This window comes from Dermacentor albipictus, chromosome 3, assembly GCF_038994185.2.
Source record: "Dermacentor albipictus isolate Rhodes 1998 colony chromosome 3, USDA_Dalb.pri_finalv2, whole genome shotgun sequence".
Classification (NCBI taxonomy): domain Eukaryota; kingdom Metazoa; phylum Arthropoda; class Arachnida; order Ixodida; family Ixodidae; genus Dermacentor; species Dermacentor albipictus.
This window is the reverse complement of record NC_091823.1, coordinates 85,920,924-85,928,643: the sequence shown is the minus strand read 5'-3', so window position 1 is coordinate 85,928,643 and position 7,720 is coordinate 85,920,924. Positions and strand designations below refer to the sequence as shown.

The following is a 7,720-nucleotide window of genomic DNA, read 5'->3' as shown; positions in this document are numbered from 1 at the left end:
CCAAGTGGAAATCGTACAAGTGCACACAAAGAAGAACGGTTGGTCGCCTTGTAAGTGCAGGTAGGTCGAGTCATTATGCACGGGTCAGTGGTGTTCTGCGAAGCGTATGCGATCTTGTTTGAGTGTTGAGCTAGCGGTTGAGCTTGCCAAGTCTGCGGTGTCGCCTGCGGAACGCTTCCGCACCACTCTTCGGCTTCGCCATGTTTGCTTTCTCCCGCTTTTGATTTAAACGGGTTTGGCACATTCATTGACTTGCGCACGTGGTAGTGCTGTTGCGAATTGTTCGCTATCCAGTCTGAGCACTACACGTGATGCAGTGCTCTTCGTCACTTTTGCATGCTTTCGTGAGCCCGCTGCCGCCTTTGTTGTGAGCGTTGTGGCCTTGTTCGCAGATCGCGGCGCGGCGGCGGAAGCGGGCGTTGCAGCGCCATTGGGGAAGTCGAGGTGGTTCACGTTGCGGCTTCCTCAACTATGTTTCTCTTCTCCGCCCGTCACCGCAAGAACTCTGGACGTTCTCTCTTTGGTGTGCGTCGCCACGGACTGTGTACGACGCATTTGCAGCCATGTCTCAATTGTAAGACAGGTTGATTTGATTTGAGGACACACCGCTTTCTCCCTGCATAATCGCAGCAGGTACGTGCATTCAACGTATATTTGGCATTTCGTTGGCTATAAATGGTGTCAAAAAGCTTCAATTTTTATTGGATAAAGAAGTTATAATGTAGCAGCCGTATAGCCCCGAGTGTTTTGATGATTTACCTTAACGAATTACATGAGGCACTTGCAGTTATGGGCTGACCTATTACACTGCCATGCTACAGAAAGCAGGCCGTAGTGATGATTTCACCGTTGTACAGGCCTCTTTTATTTACGGAACGGCAGACCAATAAAATTTGGTGTTCACAGTCTAGTTATTGAGAAAAGAAGTCAATATAATGCGAAATCAACGTTAAGACGATGTAATAAACTAAAGTATGTAACTTTTGTTCTGTGTTTTATACCAAGTATAGTGATCGGAAAATTAGGGCTAGTTATTGTTTTAGACTGGCGCATTTTTGGAAATATCTAACGCAAGCACCTAGTTCGAAATATTAGGCTGGAAATGTTTGTGCCAAGTACATCAGCACTGCATATGGTTCTACAACTGAGGCCTCCATATACAAGGGTTTACAAACCAATATGGAATGTTGGTATACTTGAAGCCGATATTTCAAGGCAAGTGTTTTAAACCGCATGCTCTCTCTCTTGAATTTTACAAATATTGACTTACAATAAATATTCACTGGGACCATTTCTATAGTTTCCACATAAGCCGTGAAACCTGTGATGAAAAATATAACTAATGACTTCCTGTGAATATCCTATGCTGACGGTATGTTAGTGTCTCATTATGTTAACGACAGAGCTTACTACACAACAGCGAAAATTAATATTTAGTACTCGGTTTTCTCAGGACAGTTCAGCAACAAAATGCAGCCAATATGTGTTATTATTCCCTTTAAACAGTGATCTTCGTGTGCACCATGTAGGGAAGTATGAGCATGCTATATAGTTAATTTGACTGAAAACAAGTGAAAGAGCATACATTTGATCACTGAGCCTGTTTTTTTTTTTTGCTCTATGCAAAATTTCTGTTGCTGAATTGCAGTTTTAATGTTCTTCCACATATTTTATATAGCAGTTCCATGGGTTACGCAGTCTGCCAACTACATGGACATATCCTTAATATTCAGTTCATTTTCGGGTTGCTTTCTATTATTCAGTATGCTGCCAGAGAGCCAGTATCTGCATTTTTTATGTGCCAGCAGTCTTCACAAGTAACTAGCAATGGCTTGTAAACCGCTAACTGTATGCAAATGAGTCATAGTCAAGTTTTAAAAAAATTGGGTCAAATTTGTCGCAAATTTATGTCTTTGAATAGGTATGCATATGGTAGACGCTCTTTTTGTTCGAGGATGCCTATAGTTTCACTTCTCTTTATTTAAATGCTCTTGATAACTTTGCCCAAAATAGTTTTCAAAAGCCATTTATAGTTTCTTTCCTGCAACACTATTTTGTGGTTTAAAGAAAACTAAAGACCTGCTGGTTTAGGAACAAGTGGCACACAACACTCAGTGAAAATTAGAAAGTGCCCTAGAACGTAACTTTTGGAATGCATATACTTTGCATACGACTGGTAAAGAACAGTTGATGCAGCAGTCAGCCCTATCATGTAAAAGTGACAAGTACTCTTTTCATTTTGTTTAGGTGATGACATCTGGATGCCTGAAGAGTACCTATTGCTTGTTGATGGCCATGTTGTGGCAGCAGCAAAGATGTTCAAGCAAGCATTCCGCATGCTGTTTGCAGCTTACTGCTGCTTCCACATTTGTTATGCAGAGAAGGCGTCATGCACACTTGAATTCATACAAAGGTATATTTGATTTTCTGTTTATGCTTGTATTTGTTGTACATCATGCGCATTAATAGCATATATTATACTGGCCTTAAAAGAACGAAACTGTATACAAGCACCTTTAACAGTGCTGTGGATGTTGTAAATTCAGTGTCCTAGCTTGATAAAAGAAATTGACGGTAGTTGGCAGCAGGAACCAGCAGACATTGCTTCTGTGTAATCAAAAATAACACTGGACGATTTGAAGCTTAGTCCACTTTTTTCAGCTTCATAGTACACGTCTGTAAAGCTGAAAAATGTTGAGGCCTAAGTTTCAAATTACACAAAAGTAATGCGTTCCGGTTCCTGCTGCGAGCTACCATCAATTATTGATGTTATTTGGAAGGTCAAGCTGCTCCCACATTTATAGCAGCGAGATTTATATTCAGTTTGCAAGCCCCCAAGGTAATAAGCAGGTCTAAAATATCCATAGGTAAAATGTGTTCACATTAAAGAATAAAAGCACTTTAGAGATTTGTTGCATCTAAAAGCAAAACCCATCTGTGGCTTTTTTCTATGATGAAAGTCAGTCAGACCTCCCACGTGCACCTTACACCAGATGCACCTGTATGATAAAAGTCAAAAGTCACATCTCCTGGGTGTTAGGTGGAGAAACGGTGCACGAAAATCGGGGACAAGACGAGAAGTACACAGCAGGCGTTGTCGGTTACTAGATTTTTTTTGCGCTGTTTCCTATTCAACTTTCTCATAAAACAACTTGTCCAACTTTGAATCCTTTCGTAGGCTGGTGTTCTTTAAAACAAAAAAATGTATTATTTGTATGTCATGCTTGAAATCAGCGTGAGCTATGGCATTAAAAATATTCCAGATTATCCGAATCATTTCTTTATTGCCGTTATATATAGGCTTTATTGCAATTTTGCCTGCCTTCTCTTTAATGGGGGGGGGGGGGGGCGGCATTTAGGGCATTTTCGGCATAAACCCAGACCGTGGACGGAAGGGCAAAAAAGGAAATGTGGCGGTCAGCAAGAAAGTTCTTGCCTTGGTGCAGCGCATTACTGAGTGTGAATGGAATGTCCAGGTAAGTCTGCCCCATATACCTGCCTTCTCTGTTTTGTGCTTTGAAAATATGTTATAAGTCATTCTACCTTTCATAAAATGCAAACCACTCTTTTCAAGAGCACTCACATTCTGTGTAAGCACCTCTTTATAGCATTTGGAAGCCCACTGAGTCATTTTTTTTTTACTTTGCCCCACAGCATGGACTAGTTGACCACCCGCAGGGATACTTTTTCGTCTGCCAAGCAGCCCAGAACCTTACAATGCGAACTACAGAAATGGTTCCCTTTCACCAAGTCATCTACACAAGAAATAATTGTAAAGCTACATGAAGTGCAATAAAGTGTTTTGAAATATTTGTTGTTCATTATAAAACATCACTGGATGTTTCCCAGTGTAAAGTTTTCATTCTGTATCAGTGGTGCTTCAAAACGTGAGCTGGCTATTACAATAAGTTAAGCTCCTCGCTTACTTTATTTGTATTTGATCCGTTGACAGGGCTGATATTTTGTAGCGATGCCTTTTCTGATTCTGTACTTTTTCGTGCTTGGCCATTGGTCAGAGCGACGGTGTGCCCTCATTATCAATAGGATCAGACAGCCATTTGTGGTGGATTATAAGAATAGCAAAGAATAAGGCATCGCTACAAAATAGTGGCCAGGAGTATGGTGCCCCTAATTACCTGCAAATTACTGGCAGCTGTCTCAGTATATTGCATATTTTCTCTGATGCGGTATTTGCACTGCATTGGTGCTTAGTTGTGTTGCAGCCTATTTCAGCTTCAGTCAGTAAGTGCGATATATCTTGTTGCAGGAAGGGGAGAGTTCCGCATCCCGACTACCCTGACTAGAACATTCATATTTGGAACAGTCAGACCGCGTGAAACAAGCGATTAAAAGTACAGCATGCGAATATATTGTTTTTAAGGGACAGTATGTTCAATATTGAAATTAAAGGTGCAGTTGTGCAGCGTCTAGCTTCATTTTCGCCGGCGGAATTGATGCCGTAATGGTGGTATTTAATAGCAAAGTAAAACAACTGACGAGTGATTTTCAGCAGGAACTGTAAAATTTACTGGCCGTACCCGTAAAAAAAAATTACGGGTCTGCGTTGTTTTTACTGGAAAGGTGTGAATTTCACGAGCAAGGCCCGTGACTAAGAATAACTGTGATCCGTAATTTTTACGGGAACAAGTTGGCAGCCAAAACTGACGGTCGAATTCCCGTAAAAACAACGGACAATTTTTTACAGTGTAGTGGTACAGACACACAGAGAGCGGGATCATCTCTGGCCGCCAGCAGAACGCAAATCTAGCACAAACCACCCAACCTACGGCGTGCTTTGTTCAGAGTTCAACAAGTGATGTGCGCACTTGGTGATTGAAAACAGAGAACGACGTCATAGGAGTTTGTCTTGCCAAGACTCACTGCGTGAGGACATGCTTCCTTCTAAAAATTTAAAAATATAGATTATTTAAAATAAAATAAAAATACAGCGCGGACTGAATTTAGTCAGGCTTCGCCTATGCCCTAAGAGGAACTGGCTCGAAATATGTAGCACAATAAAAGCTTTCAAGAAAAAACTCGAAAAAGCACCCATAGAGAAAGCAAACAGGGTAAAAATAAAATGAACAGCCTTAACTCCAAACATTCAAGTGAACCATCCGTTACGAATAAAGCGAAATATGACAGTTTAACTGTCTGTTAATGCGTCGAATGACGAATAAGAGGAATGACTATCATGAATTTGTTCTGCAAACAAAGAGAAAGTGCACGACCATGCAGTATACTATAGAATGCACAAGCATGGTAGAATGAAATAGAAAATTACTGGCAGAGGGAAAAAGGGGTACCTTCGATTTGCTTTTATTTCCACTCGGAGACTACATACAATTCCACTGTTCATGTGTGGCTTACTGAGTGCTCATTGCTTTTTATTCTTTCGAATAGCGTAATCATGTTTTCGAGATGTATTCAATGAGAGTTACATCAAGACGGCAAGTTGGGCCAGTTGGTAGGGATTCATAGTAAGGTTCTTTACAGCGCAACACAAGACAAGGTCAAAAGAAGGTATAAAACGACAACGTCATTTTATACCTTCCTTTGTGCTTGTCTTGAGTTGCGATGCAACGAACTTTACTATAAATGAGGGTTACATCCTGCATCTCGTCTCCGTAAGCCACATTATACAGTCCTGAGCATAGGCGAGAGTTCAGACTATAAAGTAAGCGTAGCACTTACCACTCCATATTATCGCGTTAACGCGTCGCAATATTTGTGGCCATTATTCTTCAGCGACTTGGCTTTGTGCGTGTACACTTACTAAGTAACACAATATTAACATTTCCTCTCAAGCGATTGTGTCTTTCACTGCAAGAGGAACACCACAGCTGGTACTCTATATGCCTCTTTATAGAGGAACGAGCCCAGGTATAACTGGTTCTTCAAGGTCAGCAATAAAGTGAAACTAGGCTTGAATTCACTGCGCTGCGACGATGCGCGATTCTCGTGTTGCGACACTCCTTTGACCGCAGTAGGATAGCATGAAATAAAGTTTCGGTAAATCGCGCGATGAACTGATCTATGTGGCCCGTACTGCAGAAGTGACGATGTGTTGAATCACGAGTTGCGAAAACTGCCTATCTAAATCAGCTTGTCGAAATAGGGAAATTTCCCGGCAACAATATTTTACGCCACATGTTAACGTCACAGTGTGACTGGCCGGAGAGCCATGTTTCGCGGAGCTCGCGTAATCGGCTAACACGGCCTACACGGCCATCTTGAAATGCAAATACATTTACGTTGACTTTTATCTCCATCCCCTTTAATATTCCAATATAAAATCTGTCGTACTGGTTTTAGCTCAGAAGTATTTTCTTTAGTTCATTTAGTGAATGGTTCGCGTTTTTTTTTTTTTTCGTGTGTGCAGATGACGTCCTTTTGGGTGGATAAGTCATTCGTACTGACGCAATTTCGGTAAATTTAGTAGGTTTTTTTTTGTGAAGCAGACGAAGTAAAAATAAACGCATTGTGTCTAGCCCTGACAGCAATTAGCTACTCACGCTAGTAGTACAACACGACACAAGCAAGGACGCACTCAAGCACACGGGTAATGCGAAACAGATGACTTCACGACCAAACGGGACTGCGATCAATGAACAAAGAAATGTTTCTAAGACGGTTTCGAAATACTATCGCAGAAGAGTGAGAATGGGAGTTCACTTCAGCAAATTAGTAATGCGATATATTCATTCAACATCAATTATTATGATTTTGTGCAAATACACGTGTCCCATAGTCGCGTATTGCTCCGCATTAGTGTGTCATCAGTCACGGACAACCTGTAAAGCAGTAGCACTTGTTATCACTTGTTAACATAAAGGGCTGCAAATCAAGGGGGTCTAGTCGCGTTACATCTTTCACGGAGCAGGTAACAAAGAAGTATGGCATGGAGAAAAACGGCCACATTTTCCATCCTAAGACGGCAGGGTTCTCTGGCTTGATGGTAACGCCAGTGGTGCAAACCCTCCTCTAGAAGGTAAAAGGAGCTAGGAGCAAAGCAAGAGTGAGGACGACTACTATGATCGTAAGACCTGAAGTGGTACCATATATTCACAGGGTCATTCACAACCTAAGGAAGGTGGCAGGCAGGTTTGGAGTCCCCCTTGTCTTTAGCCCTTTCTAAGCTGGAGCGGCTCTGCCCTCGCACCTCCCGTGATACAAAAGGAAGGCAAGGCTGTGGCAAACACTATACCAAGAAGTATGCAAAATACCATGTAGGAGTTGTGTGCGAAATCTCCCTGGCGTGTGGCAAGTCCTACATAGGGCAGGCGGCACGGTACCTGTACGATCGAGCCATCTAACATGAACAAAGGTTAACGAAAAATGAACTGGTGCGCTTGCTTGCGCACTGCAATGCCTGCCCCTGTGCACCACTTTTCAAGGAGATGAATATTCTGGGGAGAAGCCAGGACTAGACTGCACGCGAACTGATGGAGGCATATCACATAAAAAAGAAAGGCCAAGACTGTGTTAGTGACACTTCCATTAGGTTGTTTCAATCGGAGATTTTTGTTTTTCATAATTGGTTGCCCCGCTAGGCTGATGAGTGTTCTTGTTCGCAGCGTTCTGCGCATGTTCTATTTGTCTCTGTACTGCCACGGGTTGCCGTGAATAAACCAGTTGAAAGTTACTGCCCGTGTCGTTATTGTGTTCTTTTCCGCTGTCCCCGTTCTTATTTGCGGTCAGTATGATATGCAATAAATGC

The 7,720-nt window shown here is 42.0% G+C and overlaps 1 long non-coding RNA gene across 1 annotated transcript; it reads left to right on the top strand.

The window, feature by feature from the left end:
• The first annotated feature begins 571 nt into the window (after window positions 1-571).
• Window positions 572-3,747, top strand: LOC139057865 (uncharacterized). The gene is made up of 4 exons (XR_011513054.1): window positions 572-633; window positions 2,248-2,413; window positions 3,360-3,476; window positions 3,655-3,747. It is a non-coding gene; the product is annotated as an uncharacterized lncRNA (long non-coding RNA).
• The last annotated feature ends 3,973 nt before the right edge of the window (window positions 3,748-7,720 follow it).